Below are 8,547 nucleotides of genomic sequence, written 5' to 3' on the forward strand. Positions count from 1 at the left end.
GTCCCCTTAAGTGCTTCGCTCGTACAACGGACATGGTGTGTCGTCATTTCGGGCGTTCTTATATCGGGTTTCTCGCGTCAACAAGTAGAACGAGCTAATATTGATCGGGCGACGACGATACACCCTGTATTTAAGACATTAATTTTTCAGGCCAGTCAATCAAAGCCACTGCCTGCCTAAAAAAGACTTGCGTACCCCGTACATTCGATACGCGAAGGTGTTGGCTAATCACGCTGACGCCGATCGATAAAATTCAACCGTGTGTACCCCGGACAAGCAAACTCGCGTCGCTTTTGCATATCGTATCAAGATGCCTCGAATCTCCGCCGCGCGATTTTTTACCTCGATGCACATTTGCGCGAATGCAAATACGCACACCGTCCGCGTACACATATTTCGCTGCAACGTCAGAGAAGCGTCGCGGTTAGTCGAAATACCCCAAACGAGATTTTTTTTTTCAGAGATTACCCTCCGCAACGCACGTCAAATATATGTACATACATGCATAATAAATATATATGTGGCATATTTTTTATATGACCCTTTAAAATCACGTATATACCTGACTCTGGGAAAAAAGAGACAGTTGGCGACCCATTTTGGGGCCCACAATTAGTAATCGAATTATTTGGATTGTAACACTCTAATCTTCTACGAATTTTACCCCGCGTAACTAAAAATCGCACTTAGCTATTCCATCTGTATCCAAGATTTTTAAGTAATACTAATCAATTCTCTCGATTAGTCCCGTCGACATTCAGTAACGCAAAGATAATTTTCACTTAAGAGGCACTAATCGAAATGTTAAGTTGCTTAGCTACAAAAAAAAACGGTCAAAATTTTTCCCAGAGTAGAGTCGCGAACAATCCAAGTAATTCGATTACTGATTGTGGGCCCCAAAATGGGTTGCCAACCTGTCTTTCCCCCCCCCCCCTCAGAGTATCTATAAAATGAAACGTGCGACGCGTGGAAATGCAAAATATTCTGCTTCTAATACGCGAACCGCTGTGCGCGCTAAAATTAACGAGGACACTCTTCGCGTTAATTCCTTAAGGTGATCGCGGAGCGAGGAATCGCATCGCCGATGCCGCGCGAGTAAAGGAGCCGTTTAATTTCATCCACGTTACACACTCGACGAGCCGGAGGGAAACGGTCGCCCTATCCGACCGGAGGCGAATCGGCGTGTTCGTTCTCGCTGAATATTTCAAGCAGACCGCTTGAAGAAGCGCCATTGTAACACGGGTAATACCGAATTAACTCGTAGCCCTTGCATAATACATTCAACACCGGCTCCCCCGCGAGCTTTAAGGGATGGAAGCGCCGACGGAAATAAAACGCGATGGGGCCAAAATTCGAGCGTTTATTCATAGGTGACCCGTTCTACTCGCCGGGACTCGCCAATACCGAGTCGTAACCTTGACCGTTTCCCCTAATACAATCATCTGCGCCTGATTGATGGGTCCGGAGTAATCGGAGGTCTCCCCGCGCGAATCTTTCCCCCCTTCGTAACGAAGGGTCCCTCCCGACGAGACGTCGTGCGCAATCGTTAAGATAAACAAAACCTATAGCCTGTCGCCCCATCACGAGATTTGCCAGGACGGCGCGGCGCGACGGTATTTCCATCCCAGCTCGCCATCCCCAAGATATATGCTCGCGTTTCGCGGCATATTGATCAGCTCTTCCACAAACTCTCGCCTGTCCCGCCGGAAAAAAAAACATTGTTCAATAATGTAGCCATCGAGTAGCGCGGTCACGTTGTAAATAATGCCCGTCCGCCTACACGGTTCGGCTTGGAAATCCCTTACGACGCGGCATTCTAAGCCGGGAAAATTATTCATTCCCATTGCCGCGAGCGAGCATGGCACTAACGAGTCCTAAAATACAGGAAAGGTTATAAAAACTTGTATCGCTTCTTTTTTATTCCACCATAAAAATAGGATCCACGTACGTGGCGTAGAATTTAACTGCTCGCTCTACCGATAAATACATATTTAGATTACGCACAAACACGTCCGCCCGTGGAAACGGATATCCCGTTTTTCTATTTTTATGTCTGCGCCCCAACAATATCGACGAAGGGTTGAGCTATCGGAAGGGTCGCGAGGCCGAAGAAATTCCAGCACCTGTACAGCCCCGTTAAAATTAGCGCTACAGTCGACGACAGATCGTACGCACACCCGAGCGTTCTTTTCACCGGTCGCGCTTCAGAGGATCCCCTCAGCCATCTTTTTTACCGACACAGTCAAATATAGTTTTTGCGCTTGTAATTCTTTCTGCTGGCGCTTTTGTGCACAAAATTGTACCGGGATCAGTCGCGGACCGCACAGCAGAACACTTTCATACTTAAAACACACGGTTCAGGAGTTAAATTTGAAATTGGCTTTAGAAAATTGCACAGTTCTTCCGCGCGACAAAAGATGGCCGAGGGATTCTCTTGACAATCGGGGTAACTTGACGTCGCGGACTGCTCTACTCGCTGGAAACTGTGTTCGCACACGGCCCACATCCGCCGTGGCGACTCTGACCCCGCGGTATGTACACTTATGTCACCCACTTTCCCCGTGGCACAAGGTCCCTCGTTATACGCCACGTCGATTACAACATTTATAGCCGTTCGATTACATTGTTCCAGCCGGCCAACTAGCCGGCCGATGTTCCTCCCTGTATAACGTCGGGCAGAATACGCGCGTGCTTTGACATGAAACCAGCTCTATCTAATTAAGCTGCCCTTCCGTATGTATTTATGGAAATTAGCCGAGCTGCATTGGCGGCGGAGTAATACTGGTAATAACAACGTGCTGTACGAATATGTAACAGGTCATGCGTTTTAATCGTAACGCATAATAACGCGGAATAATCACGAAACGAGGAGAGAAAAATTCGTCCCACTATCCTCCGCGGTAATATAGCAGAGGGTATCGCGACGCGAGATCGCGCGGTGACAGCGTCACCGGGGTTCGACGCGGAATTTGACAGCTATCTTTCGATCGAATCGGCCCCGCTCGTAAATTACAGCCGGCGCTGGGGTACACGCTTTACCGGCGTCGCGTCGACGGTGACTTCGACGGTGACGTACCACCGATCGAGAGGTAAATGGAACAAACAAATTACCGCCTCGCGATAACGCGGACGTGTACGCGGGGCGGAACGTGGCCCGGAAGGACTTCCGTCAAAACTCGTTAATTCGAATACGAACCCCGGAGTGGAGAGGGCTGAGAAATTGCGTTACCCCACAGGGGTAATTTCAATCTCCCCCGTTGCTTATTGAAAGGCGGCCTCGGGACAGGACGTTACTTCTCGCAGCGGGTGATGAATCGCGTTAACGCCATCAGGATACCTAGTCTATGTAGCAGGCGAGGGTTCTTCGAAATCGAACGCCATCGTCCGGGTCGGGGACTGGCGTTACGGCACTGCATTAAGGCTCTCTTATCGACGCCTCGTTATCGCGACCGTCCGCGATAAATTATAAAGCCCGCGGCGAGGGCGCGGGGGGGGAGGGAGACATTAACGTGTCGTCGGGACACGGGAGCGTGATAAATAATTCAACGAAGCAAATAAACTTAGCGCGCGCCTCGTCCCGAGGAAGGGAATTTACTGCGAATCCTGGCATGCGATGCATTCCGGTATTTGCGTATTTGGTATCTATCGGCCGCGACCGAGAGAGAGAGAGAGAGGGGGGGGGGTGTATCGATTCCCATTCGACGTCTTATAACTCGGATACCACTCGCTATCGTTGGGATTAGAGGATCGATAACGAACAGTTAGCTGCGATCAATCGCCTACGTACAATGACCCGAGGTAATCGTGCGCGAAAATGTGAGAGCTGATAAACTGGAGCAGGTTATGTCCAATTTATTTGCCTTAATTTCGTCCTCTAAAACCTCCGGGCGGACTATTCAAGCGAGACAAAAGGAGCGTGAAAGCTCCGGAGCCGGAATATTTTGCCCTCAGTTTAGCCTCGTAATAATTTTTGAATTGAGAGCAACGAGGTCAAACTAAGGTCTTTGTATCGGAGAAAATACGAGTATATTGAATTTTTGACCTCAGGTAGGCCCGAGAAGAATCGCTATTTTCCTTTTAGCAGTAAAGAAGCCAATGCGAGTGTAATCAACAGAGGTTCGGTAGATCCTCTTCGGCCTGAGAGGTTTCAAAGAGGGCAAGACATTTTATTACATTCTCTTTGAGGGTTAGAATGAGGTTACACATAATTTTTTACTCATCTGGACCTAAAATTGGAGTTTTAAACCGACTCCAAGGTCCAAATGAAGGCAGTATGGAATAATTGAGGCCCATTCCGGGACCAAACACTCGATTCGGGAGCTAGCTCGAAGGGAATACGTTAGAAGCTTAAGATTCCACAAGATAAATCCAGCAAATTTGAATCATTCCAGTTCTTCACGCGATTCTGCAAAAGCATTGAATACAATTTGAAGAAACGATAGAAGCGTAATTCATAACAAAGCTCGTTTCTCGTACGAATGGCTCGACGCAACAAGACAATATATCCAAAATGGCGTGGCAAAGGAAATTCATAATATATGAGAGACTGAAAGAAAAATTGCTTTGCAGTTAACGTACTATCTCGTTTATTAAATATTCCATTAGTAGAATGACTTCTGCCGGTACGAAAGCTCGGTAAACTTGGTAGTTTCGCTGAAATCGATTTCGAATTACGCGGCGGACAAATCGCTTTCGCCGATACCTATCCTGCCGGAGCTGCCCGGATAATTTGTACAGCAATCGTAAAATCAGCGATTTCCCGATGTAAAAATATATCATCGCGATTTTTCAGCTCAGACTCTCGATACGGCACCCGAAGCGGGTGCTAAAGCTCGAGATCAGCCGCGCGCAATCAAATTGGCGGTGAGATGCGATTTTCGATCTCGCGCGAGTCGGCAAATGCACGGCAGATCCGCGAGAGGTGTTTCACCGATGTTGAAGTTGAGATTTCGCGCATACGTGGCATCCGCCGTGTTACAACTCGTGTAACGAGGCGCGGACGTGCTCGCCCGATTCAGAACTGATGTCGGGACAGAGAGAGGAGGGGGGGGGGAGAGAGAGAGAGACGGGGAGAGACGGGGAGAGATGAACCGTGAAAATAGGTGGCTTTATGTATACGTGTAATAACGAGGGCCTTTATACAGAACTGAATATTTTAGAAATATTCAAGCCATGCCTCGCACGCCAAATTCCGTTATAACACGCATGCGTGTGTATGACCGCTGTTCCATGAAATGAAAATAATACGCGTGCGAAGCTGTGCCAAATGTATCGGAAAAATGTTTTGTAATTTTAGAGACGATTCAGCGTAACAAAATCATCTCTGCGGGCCGATGCACGCGTAAATATTAGCACGCATATACATAAACACTTGCTTTACCGACCTCATCATTATATGCAATTATACTTAAGCCCGGTTGTTCCAATCTCTTGGTAAGTTAACTAATAGTTAAATCATATATAGGTCTTTGTTTTTCCTTCAAAGTAGGCAGAGATAGATATAAAATTTAACTACTGGTTATCTTACCAAGACGTTGAAAAATCGATCCTTAATTCATTATTATTCTCTAGACTATAAGACGTCAGAGACTACGGAATCCAAAGAATTTACGCAGACATCTATATCGATATTAGTCCTTAATTCTGTGCGACATTCTCCCCTCCATTAAAGACCATTGTGCTCGGAGATGCCTGAAATTGGTGGTGCCTGCACCAAAGTGGAGTTATGCTTGCGGTTTTCAGTTATAGAGTCATACATATGGTATATATACCAGGTTAAATCGAGGGCCTCAGAACTGCTTTTGCGGGCAAGAAATCAAACGTCTAGGCCGTTAAGAGGAAATAAAGCTAGATCGGAATCTTTCCCTTGTGCTTTCTCACATAACATATTAAGCGTAACGCAAAACCGGCCGCAAAATGAAACAAACGTCTACCCTTATGCAACGCACACAGACGCCGAGATCAAACGGCGAAATATGTTGTTCGGACGCAAAAAAAATACGGCTGCTGTGAAACTAATAAGTTCGATTCGCATTTAGCAGATACCTTTTTCAGGGAATTATTTCACTCGAAATCGATCAGAAACAAATCTATCAAGGTAAATCCGTTTCTCCGTGAACACACGTACAGGCAAAGGGAGGAAGAGAGAGAGAGAAAGAGAGAGAGAGAGAGAGAGAGAGAGAGAGAGAGAGAGAGAGAGAGAGAGAGAGAGAGAGAGAGAAAATAGAATGTCACCCTTCTTTATGTAAATCTATACACAATCTATACACCTAGTCTATTATATCTGCCTACATTAACCGGGACGGGGAGGGCGGGGCGGGGAAGCACGTGATCAATAATATCGATTTCCTGTTGCGAAATTTAGTTCTATTCCGCACTGGCAAACGATGAATCACGCACAGTCGTTTTCTGTTGCATTTAGGAGAAAATTTACGTTTACGGCGACGACGACGGCGTTTCCGTCGCCGCGTTTACGCGCTCAAGTAGAAAATCGCTCCTATTGAAAATGTCACGCTCTGAAAATCGCATTCAGCGATTTTCGCGCGCGCGCGCCGGCTTAAGCTTGGCCTAATTCACGGGCGCGAGTGGCCCCGTACGCGTGAGCGCGAAGATATATCGCGCGTCCACGCTTGTATTTTTCATCCCCCGTGCCGAAGAGACGCCCCATATTTACCACGTCGGAAACGCGATCGTTCTTATACGAATCGCCGTCCCGGCGCGCGAAATCTCACAAGATTCGCGGGCGTTATGCGCAGCTCGTGATTAATGACTCTTCGGATTGCGATATTTTCTGTTCGCCGCCCCTCTGCCCGCACCCTCTGCCCGAGGGGCGGCCAAAAATCGGCGCTCGCGCCCGTGCGGGCGCGGATAAGCGCGACTGAAGACGATATTGGGCGGATGGTGAACGTTGTTCGTGCAACTTACCGATAATTCGAGGATGTAAGCCTATCCTATCCTAGACCCTCATTGAAGCTCGAAAGGGGCGGGTGGGATGGAGCCCGTCCGACGAGATTACGCGCGTTTACATCCTCCGGGAGGTGGAGATCACCTGTAAAGAAGACAGCGATTTATCAAGGGCCTTCCGTAACGAAGCCTCCCGTCGAGTGCTCCGCTGCGAACAAGAACGTTTAAGGGTTTAACGTCTCCTAAAAGCCGCGCGGAAAACCTTTTAATGGCTAATACCCCCGATTATTTACATTGCACCTTGGACTTTATCGAGGCGGAATGGGGAAAAAAAAGAGTCCCATTCAAATGAAAATACATATTTTTTTTCCGTATGGAAAAATAAAGAGTTCGGGCTGCGAAGCTGTAAAAATGTTTTTAAAAAAATGACAAATCTGTCAATTCGCTCGAAATTTAACGAGTCGAAATATCGCCGATGTAAATTCCATTTCATAACTGTTTTTCCAGGCCAGGCCGGGAGGCTGTTGATTCGAGCGCTGGAATTTATTTTTACAAAATCTCACCTCGTCCCGAATCGCGCCGCAGCCACGAGAGTCTCTCAGGTGAACTTAAATGCATGTCGCGTTAACGACAGGCCGGTGTCTTAGGGAGAGACGCTCGCATAATTAATACCTGCATCCACAATCAATAAGCGGATAGAGTGACGCGCGGTGACGCGAGGACGGGTAGGCGTCTTCGGGTCGACCTCGAGGAGCGCCGGCGTTATCATTCCGCGCTATCATCCCCTCGAGAGGGCGATGCTCGTTTCCGTGGGACCGGCCGGTTAGTTGAAATTTGAGGGACTCTGCGAGAGTGTTCGACGCTGGGGATAATTTAAACTCGCTCATCCGCGCGCGATCGCGCGCCGTACGTCCGGCAGTCCAGCCGGAACCGAGTTCACTCTCCGGAGGACCAACTTCGGCCTCGCGCTCCTCGCGGCGTAACCGAGCGCGCGTTTTACGCCGAGGAGCGTGCACACGCCGCGCATGTAAAACCCGCGTATCGATTGCCGCGCGATATACGCTTCATATTCCATTCCATTCCATTTGCGGCCCGTGCGGACGGACGGATCGGCCGGCAATTAAGCGAAGTAGCTCAATTGTTCCGGCCGTACCCCCGTGACAGCTCCGCGCTGTCGATAACGTTCTATAATGCCATGTGGAGGCTAAAATATATGTTACGCGCGTCGCCGCCGACACGTACAGCGTGCACACACGCCGGCGTGTGTCGGAAGCTAAATGCGCGAATGTCACCGCTGATGGATGACAAAGTAAGACTTGGCGCTACCGTTTCGTTACACGGCATGATAATGGATCTCCGAATCGATGTCGCGAAATGTACAAACGTGTTCGGTCTATTATTAGCCAGGCAGAAGAGCCTCGTGTGTATAGAATATTAAATTTTAAACGACTCGCGTAAAGAGGCAGTCCGTCGTTTCTCGTATTTCCCCCCCCCCCCCCCAATCTTTAACCTTTCGCGACTAACGTGGAAATTCGGAATGTTGAGACGGAGGTGCCTCGACAAGCAGAGCTAAGCAAGAGGTATAATAGTATCGTCCAGTTGCCTCCCCGAAATTCAGCTCGAAAGAAGCGTATTTAAGGGGAT

At 48.3% G+C, this 8,547-nt stretch overlaps 1 protein-coding gene across 2 annotated transcripts in view; it reads right to left on the reverse strand.

The window, feature by feature from the left end:
- The window catches only part of LOC105560566 (synaptotagmin-7), a 219,939-nt gene that overhangs the window by 197,720 nt on the left and 13,672 nt on the right, over positions 1 to 8,547 (reverse strand). For both annotated transcript variants that reach the window (XM_012009780.1, XM_012009778.1), the window contains exon 2: positions 6,925 to 7,048. The gene's annotated coding sequence lies outside the window, so the exon portion shown is untranslated. The remainder of the gene's footprint in view (positions 1 to 6,924; positions 7,049 to 8,547) is intronic.

This window comes from Vollenhovia emeryi, unplaced genomic scaffold (assembly GCF_000949405.1).
Source record: "Vollenhovia emeryi isolate VEMERY1.0 unplaced genomic scaffold, V.emery_V1.0 DF939227.1, whole genome shotgun sequence".
Taxonomy (NCBI): Eukaryota; Metazoa; Arthropoda; class Insecta; order Hymenoptera; family Formicidae; genus Vollenhovia; species Vollenhovia emeryi.